At 39.0% G+C, this 23,215-nt stretch overlaps 1 protein-coding gene across 1 annotated transcript in view; it reads right to left on the bottom strand.

Annotated features, from left to right (window-relative positions):
* LOC122803979 (CD63 antigen-like) overlaps positions 1-23,215 on the bottom strand; it is a 407,707-nt gene that overhangs the window by 251,237 nt on the left and 133,255 nt on the right. The window lies entirely within an intron of this gene.

Raw genomic sequence — 23,215 nt, 5'->3', positions numbered from 1 at the left:
GTCTCCATCCCATATCCTTAAATGAAATGGACTGCCCAGGCAAGTAATGATCTTCTCTGACAACTGCAAGCCTATCAATTCTTATGTCTGATACAGAATCCCTCTTAGAAATGGTTTTCATACTTTCTATAAAGATAGGGTATAGGTCATTATGATAATCCAGAGGAGCACTCAATGTTGCCACGTGTGTTATCTTGGTCATTTGTCTTTTGTTTCCCACCTTGTTGCATTTAGACTACACATATTTCCACTTTGTTACACTGACATTAAAATCAAAGACCTGGCATGTACTAGAACCAGTGATTCCCCCAGCTCCATACATTCCCTTACAGGTTCATAGGAGATCACTAGACTAATGGCTTAAACTTTACAAGCCTAGCAAATATAACCCAATTTTACTCAATAGATGGCCCTTAGGGCAAAAGGCTGGTATTGCTTTGTGCCTATGCCTTGAGTATCTTACAGATTGCCCTTGTCAATAAGGGACACAGGCACTACCCCTGGTGTGAATTTGTGATTACCCATCCATTGGTCCAAACTACATTTGAAGAGGGCTACAGAAGGGCTCTACTTAATGTGAATAAGAAGCTTGTTCCAAAGAAGGGGTAATCTCTGAGACACATCTGCCACTCCAGCATGTTTAGTTTGAGTCACTAAGTTTAGATCACTTATGACTGTGTGCAATGTTAAGTAAATTCTTTTTGTGCAGTTTTGCCTTGTTAGCTAGCTAGAAGTTACACTTTTGGCCCATGTCTTCAGCTGATGTCTATTCCTATTCAGTCAACCAGGTTCCCATATCCTCAGGCAAGGTATAGAGTTCTTACTTCCTTATCATAAGGTCTCACAGCATTTCAAAAGTAGTAATTTGATATCTATTCACTCAGCTATGAAAATATTTCCTCAGTTCTTTATTACAATTGCTGACAAATTCTTTGGCTTTTCTTCAATGTTTGCTAAAATGTTTTCTACAAGCTTTAGACATGTATTTAAGACAATCAGATATACAGTTAACCATCTACACAACCACCATCAGATATTTCATTTTAGGCATGCACAGTTATTCAAAAAATAGGGAATGCACAATTTGAATACACAATGGGTTGAAAACTGTACCCATTGTGCATTCAAATGACAAAATGAAACTAGCATAGCCATACCCCTGTCTATACTGAGGAGAAACTTTAGTAATCTTGGCTGCTAGGGCTGGGTTTTCACTCCAGCTTTTTTATCTGAATTTGGTAAGAGATGAACAGTTCTTTTTCATTCACTCTCTCTTTCTTCTGTGCTTCATTCTGACATGTCCTTTACTCCTCTAAGTATATGATGTTGCATTGTTTCTGTTCCTTTGATTTCCAGGTATTTTATCTAACTTATTTAGATCAAGCTACATTTTTAGATAATCTGGGGACATACTTGGTAACCCTATTGTTGTATGTCACACCCCTACTGCCCCTTCTAGTCCATCTCTAGGTCAAGTGGACTGAACTTTGACTGCATATGAGACAGAAGCTCTCATATTTTACTAACCCTTATTCAGCCCAATATGTTGAAGCCTTTATTTACACTAACAATTTGTGCCACTGATGTATTGGCATATAGTTCAGACCTCATTTAGCCTGTTCAGTATTACTTTGACTGTGAAATAAAATGATTGCTATAGGATGGTACATTGTTGAAAAGGGTACACACATTTAGTGACAAAGCTGTTTTACAGAATATATTATGTACAATTTCTAGTAGCCACACTATTGCAAACATATGTGGCAGTGGCTATGGCTTCACAATTGCACCACTGCTGCTGATTAGCTTGTGATACATGGGCTTTAAAATTTACAAAATTCTGTCTCTATAGATATATAGATATATATATATATATATATATATATATATATATATATATATATATATATATATATATATATATATATATATATATATAGATATATATCACATATTTGGTAACATTGTCAGAGGTCAAGCTTTTAGAGTTCCGAGACGGTCATGCACTACATCTGACGAAAGAAGTCTTGTTAGATTTAAAGAAGAGTTTGCAATCAGGGGTTACACCCCAGTTGAAGTTGATCAAGCTTGTGTTAGAATAACCACTGAGCATGAAGGTAGAGCGTGCCCGTATTTTTCTGCTCTATATAGGCAATCTACTAGATTGCTTAATAGATATTGTTATCCCCTATTGTTTTGAAATATTCCCATGGTATAAATATGGTGAAAGACAGTTATCAGGAAATGGCACATTCTGCAGACTGATAGCAGATGTTCTGTCTTATTAGCAGATGGCCCTAGATTTGTCTACAAGAACCAGTGTAATTTAAGGCAACAGCTATGTTTTCCTAGACATATGTCCGGACCTCAACATTTGATGGGTACATATAAATGTAATTACTGTCGATTCATAGACGAATCCAGGTTCTTTAGACATCCTGTTATGGGTCATCTGTGGAAGCGAAGGGCATCTGATGATTGTTCCACCAGGAACATGATTTATTTAGCACATTGTCAGTGCTGTTTTAAGTTCTATGTCGGTAAGATGAACAGGAGCTTAAATGAAAGGATAAGGGATCATGTATACTGGATCAAGAAGCAACATGATTTTAGTGCTTTAGCGAAACACGTTTTATCTACTGGCCCTGAACATAACTTTGTTTTCCAGGTATTATGTGTGATCAATCCAGGTCTACGAGAAGGTGACATAGTGACTCGCAATGTGTGATCAATCCAGGTCTACGAGAAGGTGACATAGTGACTCGCAATGAGGTAGTTGAGTTAGAGTGGATTTTGAGGTTGGGGGCACATTTGACTATGGGGTTGAATGATCATGTCCCCATTAAGCCTGTGTTAAGGAGCAAATGACTGTAGGGAGTTCTACTTATTTAATTTTATCTATTATCTTTAATATTCTTTTGTACCCGCGATGGTGGTGCTGCGGTAGCATTGTCGCCTCACAGTAAGACGCTGTCCGGTTCGATTCTCAGCTAGAGTGTCTTCTGCGTGGAGACATGCATGAATGGGCATACCTTCATTGAAGGTTGTGCATCAGGGCTGGTAACTCTGCACATAAAAATCAACTACCAATCATTAGCGGACTGGAGTTCTGCTGTGGTGACCCCTAACCGGGAAAAGCCGAAAGACGCAAACAAACATCTTTAATATTCTTTTATTTTCATTCATGTTTATGTTTTTATAACACTTCATTCAAGCATATATCGTTCACATCATATGCCTTTAATGCTGGGTGTGTGGCTGTATAAATGCACTTTTTTTTTTATTGGCAGATGAGCTGTTGAGATGATGTCATATGTACATAAGCTGCTCTGCTACCATTCATGTTTGTCTGAAGAAGTTGTATGGTATTACAGTGAAAACGCTAACATTTTTTCTCTGTAATAAAGTTTGTTTGATATGACTATTTGCTGGTCGACCAAGTCTTTGGATTCAGCTACATATCGAGCATTTTTCTGCCTGCTTTGTGAGGAATTTTACAATTAAATATAATTTGTTTGCTGCTGTTAGGTTTGTTTTCATAATTCATGTAGTACTTCATTTATAACCATGTAAAACCGATTTTCTTATTCAGTACTCCAGTACCCATCTACATCATGTTCAAATAAGTTCATTAAACTCCAATTTAAATCTTAAATATTCAGAATAAATGTCAAAGGATTCCACATAATTCCAAGGAATTTCATGACTGTGCATATGCTCCCTCCAGAAGCAAACAAGCTATCAGTTTTAAATTTCTCTGTTTCTGGTTTTAAACCTTCCCTCTTTAAACATATGATCCAGATATCACAGATCTATGTAATGTGTTGAACTTTTGTTCATTTCGAAGTTATTCTCTCTCACTTCAGCAATTCAGTTTCCCATCATACTCGCAATTCAGTTTCCCATCATACTCTGATCGGTTTCCCACTAGTATGTCAACCAAACATCATGAGGCTTATTGATGATCTGTGTAGCTGCTCTCAAACATGCCAAGTGTTGATGGATGGCATAGTAGTGCAGCAGTTTGCATTGTCCCCTCACAGCAAGAGTTTGTCCAGTATGATTCTCGACTGGGTGTCTTCGGTGTGGAGTCTGCATGTCCTCCCTGTGTTCATGTGGGTTTCCTCCAGGAGCTCCGGTTTCTTCTCACATTATGAAGAAGTGCATCTGGAGCATTTCTCCCCAGGCTTCTGCTGAAAATTGGCTTGTCCCAAGTCAGATTTTCTCAGTAAACAAATGTTAAATGAATAAATTAAATAAATAAAAATGTGATACCAAAATAGTAATCTCAGAAAGTGTACACTTCCCCATAGCTGCACAATTTTTAGACTCGAACGCGGTTTGCCAAAATCCATGGTTTGCAAAGAAATATGCTCGTTTGACAGATACCACTTCAGCTAAATGAAGAGGACATCAGCATTATGGAGAGATCTTTAAGATGTACAAAAGGCTAACCATATATGAATTTTATCAATACTAATTATTTTACTAATACTAAGTATTTTTACAATACTAATCATGCTGTTAACCTATTTAACAGGCTTAGCCAATTTCTTAATCTCCCCTATCACTGCTGTTATGCTGGTATGTGAAAACCTTCCCGTGTCCTGACAGAGTGCTCTTCAAACTATCTGGAGATGTACAGAGCTGAGTATATTTTTCTGGCACTTCAGAGTTGTGTACTGGTAATTGTTGCTTGACTAATTTTATATCATTGATGGCTGACTTCAGAGTTGTGCACTGTTATTTTTGCTTCACTGTATAGTTTTTCAGATCTCTGCTGGTGTTGGTTTTCCCATACCCACCCTCCCTATTCCTGTGTTGTTTAAATTTGGAGGCCTTTGCAGTTGCCCGCCCCCACTGTAGATTTGATCTGGGACACTTCCCCCCACATTCCCATCTCTTTACCTTATTCTACCTAATAGACTCCTTCTGCATTTAATTGCATTTTTTAAACTGTTTGGTCTAATATTGCTGCATACTCAAGTGTGCTAGCTTGCACTGCATTTGAACTGTTTTTACTGCTGTTTTAGCTACTTTTCTGTATATATATATATATATATATATATATATATATATATATATATATATATATATATATACACACATACATACATACATATACACACACACACACACACATATACACACCTTTCCTGTAACTAGTGTAATCAGGACTGTATGTAAGCTTCCAAGCTCCCCCAAGCTTTCTGTGTTGGAGGGAAGCATTCTAGCTTATCAGTGGGAGTGGTAACCTATCTACCACATAAGGAGTGGTTCTGTCCCAGAAATTGTAGTTATCGGCCATTTGGGCAGTTTTTCCATCTCTCTCAACTTTCTGATTTAAAAGCCTGCATTTGCACTTATTTCCCTCCTTTCCTGCAACTAGTTTAGTCCAGATACAGATTCTTAGTTTTAGCACTTGAATTTGCTTATTCGTGATCAGCGATCAGCACTTGTTCAGAACTTGTAAGCACTAAATAACCTAATTACTACAGCACTCAACCTTCATTACCTAGAGGAAAACAGTTTTGGTACTTACTTTCCTCACTTGCTTAGAGAAAAACAGCTCTTGTACTCACTTTCCTCACTTATCTAGAGGAAAATATTTTTTTATTCAGGCATGTCCAAGGGTCAAGCTCCCAGTGTTCTCTCCTATCTTATGAATCTGGGCATCTTGGGGCAATGTAGAAATTGCCTCATGTACACAGACAACCCTCTCCTCCTACCACCCAACACTACAACCTGTGAAAGATGCACTTATCTACCCAAACTGGAGTTAAAGCTCTCTCCAATCAAGACTGGACTTGACAGTCAAGAGGAGAAGGTAAACACTTGCACCACACCACACTCATCACATAGTCTCACTAAATCTTCACCACCAAAATCCACGCATTGCAAAAAAACATTCGTGGAGGCTCTCAGTAATAATCTGCTCAAGCAGCAGAGGCCTCCAAAGCAGAAATGCAAGCAACCTCCACCCCCCAACACAACCCAAATGACAGATAGCTCGCAGACTCAGTGTGCCACTCAACCATAGCCAATAAGGCAAAACAATGTACCCAACACACTAGTCATAGGTGACTATAATCAGACACACTGATGTCCCACTCACCAGGCTAAACAAGGAGAAGGTTACTGTCAGCTGCCTGTCAGATGCCAGGATCCGCCACATAACCCACGCACTCAGGACACTCAATGAGTACAAATATGGACTGTCATTTTCCATGTTGGTGTGAACGACCTCAGACATACCTCCCTGGACTGCATGAAAAAGAGACATGGAAGAGCTGTCCAATCTTGTAGCCCAGGCAGGTATGACCCTAGCCCTGAGTAGCATTCTGCCATAACCCAGAATGATGCCGCAGTAAAAGGACAAAATGATCGACTTCAACAATTGGCTAAGCTTCTGGTGCCATTCTAAAGGGATCCAGTATCTGTCTGCCTGGGATGACATGGTCGACAGACCATGATGCTTTGCCAGAGATGGCCTGCACCTGTCACCCTTGGGATTCCGGATACTGGCTAAAGGTTCTTGCCGCCCCTATAGTGCCTTTTTCAGGCAAGATTCAAATGACAAATTCCCCACCATACCAGGAACAGGCAAGCAAAAATGGAGGGTGATGCTACTCAATGCTAGAAGTCTAAATCTCAAAATGCACTCACGAGGCACTCCTTAAAATGGAGAACATAGATATCTGTGCAGTGACTGAGACCTGGTTCAGGGCTCCAGAGAGCATCCCTGCACTACCAGGCTATAACTCGTACCACAATTTCTGGCCATGTAATCTGGACCAGAACACCAGAGGCGGAGGTGTGTCCATATTCATTAAGGATATCCACGCCTCCAGGCTAGCATAATGCAGCCGAGGTTATTCAAGTGCAACTAACTCTGGGCAAAACAGCAATCCAGTTGCAGCTTGCTACAGATCACCCACCATGCCCCAGGATTCCAACTCCTCTTTTCTTGATGTACTGAAAAATATTAGGGTTCAACCAAACACCCTAATAATGTACAATTTCAACTACCCCACCATTAACTGGAAAAACTACTCATGTACCAACTTCTTCATTCAACGCTTTCTGGAATTCATAAACCCCAATGCCCTGGATCACCTTATCCACACCCCACCAGAGACAATATCCTAGATCTAGTCATTACCAACATGTGTTCTACACCTGAAGTCAATGCCTCATTGGTCCGATCTGACCATAAGCTAATTACCCTAGATTCCTGCCCCCACCCCCCATTAAGGAAACCATGGTAAAACATTTCTCCAAAGCCAACTTCATGCTTCTTAAAACAGAAGTGGGGAGCTTCATGACACCCATGCAGATGGACAATACAGTTACAACTACTGAATCCTACACAATTGCACTTTATAAGCACTTACATGAGTGCATGGATCGTGCTATCCCAAACAGAACCAAGATGCTATCCTCCAAAAAAAAGGAAGCCAATCTGGTGGTCCCCTGCCATAAACAAACTGTACAACAGAAGGAAGAAACTGTTGCAAAAGAGAGTAAAATCCCATGAGTGGAGGAGCTCCCTGGTCAGCCTCAGTAAGAACCTGCAATCCCTGATAAAATCATCCAAAGCTTGTTACGAAAACAAAATCACCACTGATTCTAAAGACAACCACAAAGCATTCTATAGCTATATCAAGAATCTCAATGGCACTCAGATCTGCTCTGAGTTGCAGCACAATGGCACTAAATATACAGACCCAACTGATATTGCCAACATCCTGGCAGATAGGTTCAGTGCTAATGCTAACTTTACCCCCCCCCTCTCACCCCCTAATGCTAACTTTACCCCCCCCCTCTCACCCCCTAAAGAGCCAATCTCTATACCGGAAGAAAGAAAAGTTCCTGTAATCACAGCTGCACAGGTAAAAACCACTCTCCAAAGCCAAGAACACAACATCCATGGGACCAGACAACATTCCAAGCTGCGTTCTACACAAACTACAGAATGAACTGGCACCCCACCTAAATACCATGTTCAATCATAGCCTCACCTTAGGCTTTGTGCCTGCTGAATGGCACACAGCGACAGTTATCCCACTCCACAAGGGGGGAGCCACCACAGGCCCTAGGAACTACCGCCCCATTAGCCCAACGAGCCTGGTTTGCAAGGCCATGGAACTTTCATCATGGAACTTATAAATAAAGGCATTGGTAATCTCCAAACTCTGGACCCCACCCAGTTCGGGTTTGTAAAAGGCAGATCATGTCTCCTAAACCTGATAGACTTCTTTGAAGCAGTCACCAAAGCCGTAGACAAGGGTAAGGTGGTTCACACAGCCTATCTAGATCTTGTCAAGGCTTTATACACCATCCCCCACTCTGGAATTATAGATAAACTCACTAAACTAGGTATAAATCCCTAAGTCACAAGATGGGTTGCCAATTGGCTCACTGACAGAACCCACACTGTGAAAGTAGCAGACTCCAAATCCGACGTCAGACCAGTGACATGTGGAGTACCACAGGGTTCAGTCCTGGGTCCTCTCCTGTTTGGTATCTACTTCTCTGAAGTACAGGCTAACACAGAAGGTCTTTGGCTAACTAAGTTCATAGAGGACTGCAAACTAGGAGCCATAATGTGGACATCCTACAAAAGGGCCTCAGTGAGACAGATGCCTGGTGTCAAAGCCATGGCCTCAAGCTCAATGCCAAAAAGTGCATTGTCATCCCCTTTGTTAAAAACTCTGTACCCATGAACTACAACAGAGGTGGTAGTATGCTTAACACCAAAAGTGTGATGAGACCTTGGGACACAGGTGGACAGTAGTCTCTCCTTTGATAATCACATTGCCACAGTAGTCAGGAAATCCTTCTACATGGCACACCTCATCACAAAAGGTTTCTCATCCAGAAAAAAAAAAAAAAAAAAAAAGAGGTCATTGTTCCCCTCTACTCATCACTCATTAGACCCATTATAGAGTACAACGTCCTTTTTGGTATGTACCTCACAAGACATCAACTGGAAAGGCTGCAGAAATACCTCACAAAGAGGATTACCAGCCTCAACAGATGCCCTACGCAGACGGCTTTACTCCGTCGCATATCGCCTACTCAGAGGTGATCTCTGCCCAACATACAAAGCTGTCGTACCCAGCGTGGTTTGACATGCTCCACTTAAAGAAATCCCAGTCCCTCCGAGCTACACACTCTAGGGACCTAAACCTTGTCACCACAATAAACAGAACATGCCAGAGGGATAGATTCCTGCTCCACAGACTTCCCATACTCTGGTATAAACTATCTATCTATATCAACAAAGCTCCTCATTAGCACTCTTCAAGAAAAATCTTGATGATTGGATGGGAAATAGGAAATTCATCCCGGGGATCACCTCTGTGGCTCTGCTCGACAGTGGCACAGGAAAATAATTTTCTTGGGTGGCAAAGGCCAGGGTACCTTTTTGGCTGGGCTTGTATAGGCCAGAGGGCCGATAGTCTAGTATCTACCTATGAACCTATTTGTTCCCTGTAGTGAATTTTGTTTACTCTTTGCACTGTAGAGCTACTGGATCCTCCAGGGATCATTCACTGTGGCCAACACTGTAGCATCTGTATTAATATGATACAAGTCCTAGTCAATCCTACAAGCTAGTAAATACATTTTTGTATTCTTAAAAGAAATCAACCAAATGAACATTTTCTGGATCTACTCTTAACTGTGCATTCACACTGCAAAACTTTTTCAAGGCCTTCTGATAAGCCAGTTCTTTCATTTTATATCAATTATCTGGAACTGAATTGTCTGCTTCTTATTAATGTTGTCATACATAAATTACTTTCTTTCTGACCCTTTGGTTTACATAAGTGGAGCATGTTGGCTCCAGTGCTGGTTAAAGAATACATTGTAAGTGTCTATATTAAGTTTTAATCATGAGCATTACAATTCATTTCTGACCATAAATCTGCTGTACTTTTATCTTGCAAGCATGTACTCTGTGCATAGGGTCAACAAAAATATGACCAAAATCAACTCAAAATTCACTTCTTTTTTCATTGTAGTCATTTCAGCAAAGCAATTTTGTCATTCCAGAGATCAGTAAAGTGAATTCTTAATTCCAGAGCTTCTACATACCCGATTAATTCCAGGCCATATCTTATTATGTTTATAGGCACAACTTATGCAGAGATTGTCGACAACACATTTCCCTTGTTTGCCAAAGTTCTCTCCATTCATTTTCACTCAGTTTTTCTAAATTTGAATGTGTCCATTCTGATCATTCTACATGCAGTTTTATGTACTTCAGATTCTTCTCTGAAATGGGACACAGTAATTCACTTGCTCTACATACCTGGTTTTATTTCAGTAATTTGTCCCATGGGTGATTACAAACACAATTCTATCAAAACTAAAGACTCATGTAACTCAGCAAACTCAATCATTGGCTCAGTTCAGTAATTCAGCGAGATACGCATCAATAGAATCGGAAGGACATTATTACCGGGGAAAGAACAAAAGTGGATAAACTGATTTGCTTTCATGGCATAGTACTCTTAAAAATGTCCGTCTCATCACAGCGATATTCTCACAGTTGATAATTAATTAAAATGTTGGATCTCCAACTTTTAGTTCAAAAGTTCTGAAAAGAGAAACTTTCCACTTGGATGAAATTTGTATCATGTTCCACATAAAAGATGATATAAAACTTATTTTTGATTACTTTCTATACCATCTAACATTTATCATTCAAGACGACATAAAACAGATAAATATTGAAGAAGTTGACAGCATGCGGTCTAACAGACTATGCAATTGTAAACTGTATAACAGACCATATAAGTTACAGGATAGAGAACCAAATCACTTGAAGCAATAAGCTGATACAGAAGTAAAGACATTCTAGTCTGATAGCATTGATTTTTACAAGTATAAAATGAAGCACGTATACAGTAAGAAAGATCCAAGTAGGCCAGTAACTTCCGGTTTATTCATTTTATGAGTAAGGTTTAGGAGCCATATCTCGTATTGACAAAGTTTCATATTAAAATGATCTCTTCCTTTTATCAATGTAATTTTACAGTAGGACAATAGTATTTCAAATTTCTGTGTAATTTTGTAGTTTTTGAGTGTATTACTGCAGATGGACATAATGCTATAAATTATCACTTTCTTGTGGTACAATATTATAACCAGATTTAAAGATATACAGGAGGTACAATATTACTAAGCAGCTGCATGGACTCTACCTACTATAAACTTGTCTTGGTCATAAGTGTATATCAGGCTAACTGCCCCATAGGGCCATTTTAAGCCTAACCATTAACCTGAGGTCAAAATCAAACCCTGTACCTTGTGACTATAAGGTAAAACCTCAGCCGTTATGCCAAACCCACCTCAGTTGTGTGAGGAATTAATATATCCATTATTTAAACACTAATACCACACGACATAGGGCTTTTATCCTTTTATGTGATGGAGCTAGATTAAAGCGTGAGCAGCAATATAGGCACTCAGCAGAGATGGGGCAGAGGGAGAAATGAATGAAGGAAATTAACTCACTAGACTTTCCAAGTGGGGAGGGAAGGAATGAGAGGTGCACGTTTTAAAGCACACATACATAAACCATAATTTCCTCGGGGAGACAGGGAAAGCTGCCTACATTGCCTTTCCACAGCTGGGCAGGATTGCCCTGTTGGCTTAAATTCCTTGCAGAAGGAACACCAGTTTGTATGTTCCATTTATGGTCTTAAGTGATAATGCAGGGGGAAAGCATTGAAGGTAGGCCATTTTGCTGCAGCTAAAAATTGGCCTAATTCCTACTACCAGACCCTTGTCAGAGGAGGAACAAATAAGAATCTGTGAGCAGGAGTGAAATGGGGTGTAATACACTTGAAAAACATCAGAAGGAACAAGTAAAAAACTAAAAAAAACACACACACACACACACACACACACACACACACACACACACACACACAAGAGAATTACCATTATGAGGAAGTGTACCAAATGCCTTTACAAAGTCCAAATATTATTGCAATGACAAATAAAGGCTGTAACAGACTGTAGTTTCATAAAAATCTGCTTGGCTAAAGTAGACCTGCCAGCAGGGAAACATGATGGGTGACATTTATCAGTGCAGTGCAAGCCCCATGTTGCGTGATGATGATCTTCATCAGACACTAAACAAATACTTTCCTGGGATATTAGATGTAACAGATGGTAAATTTTGAACCAAGACTCAGGCACGTTTCCTGTATATAAACAGAGTACAAGCATACAGATGCCATTTTGGCTCTGTGGAGGAAGAAAATGTGTTGAGGGATTCATTCAGGTGCCATTTTGGCTCTGTGGAGCCAGAAAGTGTGGTGAGGGATCAGTTCATTAGGACGCAAATGAAAATGGGAATTTATTTTATTTATTTATATTTGTTGACTGGGTGTGTCCGACTGGATGTAGGTCCATTTTCAGCGGAGGCCCGGGGAGAAAAGCACCATGTTTGGATGTAAGTTAACTGAGCAGGAAGACATGACTGATGGAAAGAATTTGTGTGTCACCAGAGTTCTGCAATTAAAAAAAGAAGAGGACAGTATCATGTTTCAGAAAGGCAAGTAGCAACCTGGGCTGTCTGACAGGCAGGCTGTACTACAACAGTCACAGCATATTAGGCTTCTTTGCTGGAATTAGGAATAGATGTTGGGTGGCCAAAACATATTTTGATATCATTCAAGTCTTTGTACTTGCATGAACAAATTTCTCAATTGCTTTGGACACAAAGTCTAGAATAAAAAACAAAACAAAAGAGCCTTTTTTTTAAATGACCTTCCTGTTCCGACTTGTAATCATTGTGCCCAATTAATGGAGGCCATGTGTGAAACATCAGGCTAAGGGTGCTGTATCTAAGCCCTTTTCAAGGCTTATTCTTCATCTTGGGGCTGAACTTTATGTTGCTCACAAGGAGAACTGGACCATTTATAGGAGTATGACCCTAAGAGAAGATAATGGAGATTATGTAAAACTTAGATGTAGAGACTGATGATTCACTACTCTGAAAACGGACATTGCGGATGGAGAAGAAGCTGTGCCTCCTACACCCCTGCAACATTGCAGGAGGATCAGAAATTCTCAAGAGGTAGTACAACCTTGTGCATTTAAGCCGGGTAACAATGCCCATGTTAAGTTTCTGTCATTAATAATTGATGCAACACAGATATATGGTTAAAATGTAGATGCCTATGTTATCATATTGCATATCCAAACATTTATGAAATGCCATAACTTTTGAATGAAGTCATTAAAAAGGCAAACATTGCATATCTACAGCTAGTGGGGTTTGGTTTATTGGCTTGAATGTACCCTTGTAAACTTATAAAAAGTCATGGGTATTCAGAAGCCATATAGCTGAAACACTAGGTCTTTAAGGGATCATTTGCATATATCCCATGGGCCTCCACTGTAGGCAGTCAGCTGGGTCTTTCTTGCAGTTTTTACTGAATGGCTTGTCTGTGTGACCCTTGGTTTGGAAATTTAGTAAAGCTTAGCAGGATATGGTATGGGGGTCTGTCATTTAATGATGTACAGTTGGGTCCAAGCTGAACGACTACGTACATGTGTAAAGGAGGCTGATTAAGCACTTGCTCCACAGGACACCTATTTCATTTATTATTTGCTTTCTTAACCCATCTACTACTGCCCATATATCCACCACCTACTCCTCCTACTTTAACTCTGTTCTCCCTTTTCTATTTCAGTTATGTAACTATACATGAGTTTAGTTTGTTAGATCTTGTATGTATATATTGTTTGTCGATTGTCTATGCTTACTCAAATATAAATCATTATGTGTATACTGTACATTGTTTTGTTACATTATGGTGTAATACAGTCCGAGCTTGTATTTGGTCATTGTTTGATCAGATTTCTTCCCTTGTAAACAAATATAAAGTAACTTAAGTTAGCCCGTACATGTGGAGGGCAAGATTTAGGCTTCTTTTTAAACCTAAACAATATGCATGTGATAAAGTTATAGCATGCATTTCACATAAATGTCCTGCATTTCTGTCATACAGTGCAAACAAAGGCAAACCTATGTGCAGTTGCAAAACTCACTCTGAGTGGCATAATCCTGATAATATAAACTGCTATCACAATAAAGTTATTAGAGACCTCTCGGTGTCATTAATAAAAAGACAGTTAATTATATGGATGATTGTTATTTTTTATCACTGAAGATCCATCCAAGAGTGAAACAGAAGTCAAAAGGTCATATTTATTTTAAATTCTATATGTAACATACCTCTCGACTGTACAGATTTTTGCAGAATGTCTAGATTTTTGCCTCATATTTTTGGAACATTTTTCATGAAATTGTGGTTTTCTGGCAAATTATTGATGATTTATGTCAGAAAATAATGACAGACATTTGAGTTTCAGACTTCATATCCTTCAGAAAATTTCTGCTAATGCAAAACATGTTATTCTGTCTACTTTCTAAGCTTGTAACAGCAATATTTAAAAATTGTCCCTATTTTTGGGCCTTTGTCCCTCCCCCACACTTTTTTTATGGCTTTGTCCAGATTTCTTGCTCTAAGAGGGCGAGAGGTATGATGTACTACTTTAAATAACATGTGCTTAACAGCCCCGAGAAGTAGAGGGACATAGGTCTTACAGCCCAGGTGATCAAGCTTTATTAGTGACTTTGGTATCTGATGAAGGTGGTAGGGAAGATGGGTATGCATCTGGGGGAGGGTCTAAGCTGGCATAGGTAGGTCATTCAAGTCCTGGTGGAGGCCAAGACTCAGAAGGATCGACAGTCTGGGTAGTTGGGATGGCAAAGAAGATGGACACAGGATTCCTTTTCAGAGACAATGCAGAAGCGATTTCTAGTTAACGGACTTGGTCAAGGTCACACAGTAGGCTGATGGAATCAATTCCAGTATCAGAGGAATTACAGCACACTGCCTTAGCCCTCTACACCAAATACCAGACTCATTGCTGATGTACTGATCTTCAAGAGAAGACAATTCCGTAAACCTGTTTTAATGAATTTAATTGTCCCCAAGGCAGTTACTATAACATAAAACTACAACCGTTAAGTGTTTCAAACTCCCCAAGTAACCAGTCTCCCTGATGCACCGACATAATCATGTAACTCATGCATTTAACTGTCCAGTGCATTATATCTAATATTCAAGTAGCCCTGATAATCATTTAATTAAAAATCATGAGTATTTTTTGTTAGAAACTGTCTTTTTTCCCCTTTATCGCCAATTTAAATAATTAGTCCTACTATATACATATTTCCTTCAAAAATAATTTGAAACTTACTGACAATGCATCACTGAAGTCATGCAGGAAGAAATCTGAATATGAATCATGGACTGAAACTAAATGCCATTTGATACTTGATACAAATTATATCCTTCTGAATGCCTTCTGATATTACACATCAAACCATGACTGTTTTTCACTCTACTCAGAAGTCAGTGAACCATTTTCTATAGCATTTCTATAGTTTGTATGCAAGTACCTTTAACACGGCTCCGGTGGCACTTCTGTCTTGTTTTTACCTCTCCACCTTGTGAAAGCATGCTGGAAGATGAGAGTCTGATATCAGATACAGACACAGATATACTTATTGCTGGTTTTCATTTAACTGGGATATCCATCTTACAAGAAAAGTATAAACTTAATTTCAAAGCCGCTTTTGCAAAAGAAAATCCTTTGAAAACTGAAAAGTTGCACTTGCATATTTTCTTCCCCTTGGCAAAATATTGTTTTAAAAATCTGATCTGTGATCAAGGGTGCCCACAGGCAGGTGCAAGGGGGTGCACTTGCACCCCCCTGGAATCGGCTGACTAGTTAATGCTGTAATTTAAAAAAAAAATTATTTATTTTTTTTTTAGTGCATTTTCTATAAGAAGAAGTCCGTGCTGACATCATCGCTCTCACTCATATTTACAAGTTTGCGAGTGGGAACTCACACGGACGGTTTCGCAAGCGGGAGGATTCAAGCGGGAACTGAAACAGATGGAAGATGGGACACTTTCACTGTGTGTGTGTGTGTGTGTGTGTGTGTGTGTGTGTGTGTGTGTGAAATGCCCTAGGTGTTACATGGTGGTGGGTAGAGAATAAGGCTTGAACCCTATACCTTGGGCCCAAGTGGCAAGAGCCTGAATTCCCTACCCACCACCATTTGTAAAAATGTTGCAGGTTTTTCCCTCATACTTTTTCTGTTCCTCATAAAATCTGTGGTTTCTGTATGTGTCCTTGTTGCCTGACAGCTACATGTTCTCTGGTTTGATTCTTGGCTGTCTGGAGTGTTTCTCTCTGGGCCTCTGCTAAAAATTAGCTTTTTTTCCAAGTCAGACTTTCCTGGTTAACAAATGTTAAAAAAATGGACACTCATTTCAATATCAGACTACATATTCTTCAGAAAGTGCATGGTAACAAAAGCTTTTATTTTAGCAATTTTCTTCTAAGTGTACAAGATGGATATTTGAAATGTATCCCTGTCTTTGGGACTGTATCCCCCCCATTATTGGCTTCATCCAGGTTTTGTGCTAAGGTTGAGAGCTATGGTAAGAACTGAATTCACTGAATATGTTTGGGGGTTGTATTCACCCATTATTGGCTTTGTTCAGGTATTTTGTGCTAAGAGGTTGACAGCTGTGCTATGGTGAGAACTGAATTCACTAAATGATAGCCATTTAAGTTTCAGTCTTACTCTTTCACAAAACAGCTGATTTGGCGTAGTGGTATGTTGCTCTGACTGTTTTGCACAGGGTCCCCTGGGTTCAAGACGTGGCAGTGAAATGTATGGTGGTAACGCAGCATTTTATTCTAGCAACTTTCCAACATTATACAAGCAATGTTTAAAATGTGTCCCTGGTTTTTGTCCCCCCCCCCCCCAATAAATTTTGGCTTTTTCCAGATTTTTTGTGCTGCAACGTTCAGAGATACAGCTGAGTGTCGAGTAGATTTTACAAGGAGCTGAGAGCTGCAGGGGAGCAAAAGTATAGTGCTGCTTATGTTTAGTCTGCTTGCACTGTTAATAGCACAACAGGATAGTGTACTTGCTTTTGATGCTGAAGGCTGTGGGTTCTACTCCCACAGTAGGAAGATGCATTGCTGATACTGTACTGTGTTGTAAAGGGGGTGGATGCTGCAGTTCTTTTGACAAAGATACCTAGTAACTATGAACCTGTTATCAGTTTGCTATCCATTCCCTATTGCGATATTACTAGCTTATCATTTTTTTATTGCATGCAACAAAGGCAATTTATTCTTCAAGGGTAACAGGCACTTTATTTGTAGATTAAACAATGACATATAAAGTGTTTGCTAGCAGCAACCTCTTTATTAGTTACAAATTTCTTTAATGTGGATTTTACTACTTCAGAGATTGTGCATATTTTTTACTGATACTGGTGGACTATAGAAGGTTGAGTAGACATTTTATGATGGAAATGTTCTGAATTGGGCAGTTTTGTCATTGGTGTATGCATTTTGTTTCATTGTTTACTGGAAAAATGTTCAAAACAAATTTAAAATGCCCTCTAACAACTGTACTGTATTGTACAAGGAATATAATGTAATACAGTCAGGAAGGTGTATCAAAGAGCATGTGTATGTTATGTTCGAGGGGCCTATGATTTTGAAGACAGCCCAGAGTTTATTTATCTGCCACTGGCAAAATGTATTTTCTTTGAATGTGGGTTTCAATGCTGTTTCAATGCATGTGAGTTTCAAGGGCAGAGAAGTTTTAATGTTAGTCTATTTTCATTGTGAGACTGCATTGCTTTGTTTAACAGATATGTATTAGGGTTTGTGCTGTAAAATGCAAAATAAAACTTTCAAATGAAATCCTAAATCATCGCAGAAGTAAAGCAGTATGCACATTAGTGTTTATGGTAAATGGGGCAAAATAACCAAGGAATGGGACATTGGAATGGCTGCAGGGGGGAGGCTCCATTTGACCATGATTTTATGAGGGGGGTAGCAAACTCAGACAGCCCCAGTTGAACTATACCTCTCAGTTGTCCATATCTTTGCAGAATGAATAGATATTTGCTTCTTATTTTTGGTTTGTTCCTCATAAAATTTGTGGTTTTCTAGCAAATCATTTAGGAATTAAGTCACTAAATGACAGACATTGAGTTTCAGACATCATAGCCTTCAGAAAAATGCATGCTAATGCAAGACTGTCTTAAGTTTATACAAGAGCAATTTTTAGTAGTGTTTGTATGTTCCCCCCAATATATTTGTGTCTTGTCCAGATTTTCTGCATTAAGAGGTTGAGAGGTACGTGCAAATCACTTTGTAGAATTAGGAATATCCAAACCTCTCAATTGTCCCCAATTTTGGCTCAAAATGTTGCTCTCCCCTAATAATCCCTCCTCCAAAATGGCAATTTTGGAAGAAAATGTGGAGGGTTTACAATTATATACAACTGTAATGATCAGAGTTATAGATTACTTTTATTTCAGAAATGCATGTAGATGCTCTTATTTTGTTAGCTGCTCAAGTTAACAATGTTAATATTAAAAAGGTGTCCCTTTTTTGACAGGTATTTTTGCATCACATTTTGGTCTGTTTTTCATAAAATTGTGGTTTTCTGGCAAATTAGTGGCAAGTCATTAAAGATTGAAGTTAGAAAATAATGGCAGACATTTGAGTTTCAGATTTTATACCTTTCAGAAAATTCGTACTAATGCAAGATCTACTACTGTTCTATTATCTAAGTTAATAAGAGCAATATTTAAAAATTGGCCTTATTTTTGGGCCTGTGTCCCACTTCTAGTTCTATGTATGGCTTTGTCCAGATTTCTTGCTCTGAAGTTGAGAGGTATGAATGTCAGAGCCATCACTGTCAGCCAGAGACATTTCAAATTATGACATACTTATTGCACCCCATCCCCCATTGTAGTGGCTCTGGATGTGTCCAAGCAAGGCAAGGAGCAGCTATGCAGTGTAAATGTTCAGAGTATTCCCCCATCCAAGGTAGATCACAAATACGACCGTGGCTTTTCATCTGTCCTTGATTTTGCAGAATGTTCTGGTTTTCTATCAGATTTTTATACTGTTGATTTATGCTTCTTATTATTCAGGAACTGCATGCTGTCACAGTGCCCTGTTGCGCTGTTTAAGTAGCCATGGTTTAATGAACATCAGGTAAGCTTGTCAGAGATTGTAAGATGCAAGTAAGCTTTAGTAAGCATATTGTTAAAGAATTACCAGCATTGAAAGCTTTTTCGTTGTTGCCATGCAGAGAATATTTACATAACTAGATAATGTATAAGCCTTGGGTATTGAAATGCATATGACAGTATTTGTAATAAAAGGACAGGATTACAGTATTTTCAGAAGCTCATTACGTTTTATTGGAGACCAGTGTCTTATAGCAGTGTCTGTGTGTTAGTACACTTGTAGTTGGGTGGCTTTAATGGTATATGGTAAATAAGCATTGCTACCTTACTTAAAAGCCAAGCCCTGCAACAACTAGTTAAGCTCCACACTGAAGTCAAAGCACAATAGCTCTGGTGGGTAAATGTACTCTGTAGTAATCAAAAAAGGCAAATGTTTGAAATAGCTACAGCTTATGTGCAAACACAATAGGTAGTGATGAAACAATGCTCTGCTAATAATGCTTTAATGCTCCACATTGCTGAGCTGCAGATCAGTTATCACTGGCTACCAGGATTTCACCCACTTCAGATCAAGTACGATGCCGTTCAGTGCAACCTTCCAAGAACGAATTCAAGTCTGACCAGAATTATTTGGTGTGTGTGTATAAGAGGGAGGTAGCATACCCCTCAGCTGTCCAAGTTTTTGCAGAATGTCCAGATTTTTGCCCCATATTCCTCCTAAAAAGGATTGACGTTGCTAAATAATGAGACATTTCAGTTTTAGATGTCATATCATTTAGAAAAATGCATACTAACACAAATCCTGTTACTCTTGCAATTTTCTAAGTTTATGAGAGCCATATTTATAATCTGTCCCTATTTATTTTAGGCTTTGTCCAGATTTCTTGCACTAAGGTTGAGGCCTTGAGGGTTGTGGTATGTTTGTGAGAGAGAAAGCGAAATGCCCAAGTTAGAGTTAGCAGGTGGAATTAAGTGCATTTTCAAGGAATTGAGTTTTAAGGGAAGCGAAATTTACTGCTGCTCATGCAAAGTCTATTTATAATGTGCAACTGTTTTGTTTAGCAAATGGTATCTCTATTGTGGTATAAAGTTTTAAAGCTATGTTAGTAGCACCACAAGTAGAATACTTGCATCTTAATGGAGAGGCTTGAGGTACTATTCCTACAGCATGTACATCTGTATGCTGCAGTCCTGAGGATGTCCTCCTTTGGATGAGATGCCTAATAACTATGAACCTGTTTTTCAGCTTGCCATCCATTTTCTATTGCAATATACCAGCTTACCATTTTTTAATTTAACATAGGCAATTTATTCTTTGACAGAAGCAGGCACTGAATTTGTAGATGAAACACTGAAATATACAGTTTTCTAGCAACAACATCTTCATTAGTTTCAGATATCTTTAATGTGGAATTATTCAGATTACTTTTACTTCAGCAGAGACACTCAAACAAATGTTGCTGTATAATACAAGGGATATAATTCAATTATATATTATATATTATAATTAATACAATCAGGTAAATCAAATCTTTTGCATGGCCCTAACAGTGTGCAAGGAGCCTATTGCTTGAAAACAGTTCAAAGGTAAATAACCTGCCACTGACCAGATGCATTTTCTTTGAATGTGGGTTTCAATGCTTTCATTGAATGTGAGTTTCAAAAGTAGAGAAGCTTTAATGCCAAGTCTGTTTTCATTGTAAGACTATTGCTTTGTTTAGGTTTAGTAAATGTCTCAGTGTTTGGGCTATATTGTTTGAAATAAAAGTTGTAAATTAAATCCAACTGCCTGTAATCATTGTAGAACTAAAGCATAAAACAGTATGCACACAGAGATTTGAACAGTGTCTATGGCAAATGGGGAGAAATAGCCAAGTAATGGGACACTGGAATGGCTGTGTGGGCGGGGCTTGGGGTGGGTGGGCGGGGCTGTGTTGGCAGGGGGCGGGGAGAGCTATGTGGGTGGGGTTCTGGGTTTGCACCCCCCTGCAAAAAATCCTGCGGGCTCCCTTGTCTGTGATTATGTCACTCAGTATAGTCTAAATTAGCTTATGCCATATGTCCTATGTGTATTTCATCTAGAATGTTCCATTAAAATCTTATTGTATAACATGTAACCCATAAGATAATTTCTTTTACAAACTATTAGTTGCAATCTAAAAATTTGCCTCTCAAAAATCAGATTGCGTTCAGTTTTGCCTTGTTTATTTTTATAACCTTAACGGACTCCTTGATCATCAATAAAAACATTTTTCCTCTTCTGCATTTTTCAAGTAGACAAACATCTTGACTGGCTGTAATACAAAGAAATACATTTTCTTACAGCATTGCAAATGATGCTTTCAAGAAGTGTACCCGACTGTTAAAGATAATGCCAAACAAAATGAATCCACTTAGCCTTGCCAAAGTCCTGCGAATCCAAAATAAGCAAAACAGAAGAAAAGATGGCAGGACACTGCTGCTGCTCAATAAAACTTTTAATAAAAACTTTAAAACAAGTAAACGAAGTAATCCAAATGCAGACAAAATGAAAAAGGTTAGCTTTGGTTACACCCTTCATCAGACAACAAACACTGCATGCACATCCTTTTTAAAAAGAGTCACAACCAATGAAAACCTTATAGGTCAATGAAACACACGCCTCTTCAGGAGTGTGGGTTTTAAAGGAATAACATCATTTAAACCTGGGGGTAGGTGTGCCATTAAGTCTATAATCCATTTAGTTTCATCCAAGGCAGCAGCCTGACATCCCCCCCCCCGATTATTCATTCTAATGTTAACTATCACTCTAAATGAAAAGCTATGTGTTGGATGTGTGCATATATGCCTGTACATGGCATTGCTGTCATCCCTATTCCTTATGCTTCCTAAATGTTGTAGGATTCTCACCTTAAACATATTTGTGGTCATGCCCACATAGAAACTGGGGCATTTTGTGCATTCAGCCAAATAGACCACATTTGAGGTCCTGCAAGTGGCTCTACCTTTAAAAACAACATTATTCCCGGTGGTTCTATGTGTGAAGTTAACCTCTTTATTGATAAAGCTGCAGGCTTTACACGTACCACATGGAAGTGTACCTGCCCTGCTCTTAAATGGCCTGCTCTCAGAGAGACTATTCTCCTTACATAAAATGTCACTCAAGTTCTTGTTCCTTCTATATTGAAAATAAGGTCTGTTATCAATTAGCCCCTTTAAACTGGTATCACTGGTGAGGATGTTCCAGTTGTTGTTAACAATTCTACAGATGTCACTGATGTTGCTCCCATAGGTGAACAACAACTTGGTGCCTCTCTGTATGGTGGTATCCTGCACGGTCACTACGGGAGCCTGGGGCTGATTCCTATTGAGCCAAGGTCTAGATTTAGTCTGTCTATGGATCTTACCATTATCTATAACGTTCCTTACCATATTCTTCCCATAGCCTCTCTGCTCAAAGTGCCCAGTTAGATTCACTAACTCTTGTTCAAATTGCTTGTCATCTGTGCTAATCCGGGAGACACGACTCACTTGCCCTCTAACAATGTAGGGAAAAATGTGGCGAGGATGCATGCTGTCGTAGGACAGCAGGGTATTTTTCCAACAGTCTTTCTTGTGTAGGCTAGATGAAAAGCCTACTTATTGTTGTGTGACCCTCACATCTAAAAAATCTATAGAGTGGTAAGATGTGTTCGCACTAAACTTAAGGAAGGTGGTGGTAGTATGACAAAAAACTGTTAAACTTGTCATATTCTCCATTCCAAAGAATAAAAATATCATCTACAAATCTAACATACATCAAGATGTGATCCTTCCAAGTAGCATTTCACAAAATATTCATCATTTCCCATTTTGAGAGGACAAGGTTCGCATAGGTATTGGCACAGGGTGTGCCCATGGCTACACCCTGTGCTTGCCTATACGTGGAGCCAGCTCCCAGAAAAACATTATTGTCCAGCACTAATGTTAACAGATCCCTAATGAGTTCTATTTTGTTCTCAGTGACACCCAAACCTGTCAATAGTTCAATTATAGAGGTAATACCATAATCATTGTTGATCACTGTAAAAAGACTGTTAATGTCTAGTGTCACCATAAGAACATTATCTACACTGGCAGGT

This window comes from Protopterus annectens, chromosome 6.part0 (assembly GCF_019279795.1).
Source record: "Protopterus annectens isolate FY-2018-M chromosome 6.part0, PAN1.0, whole genome shotgun sequence".
NCBI lineage: Eukaryota > Metazoa > Chordata > Ceratodontiformes > Protopteridae > Protopterus > Protopterus annectens.
This window is presented reverse-complemented; position numbering and strand designations above follow the sequence as displayed.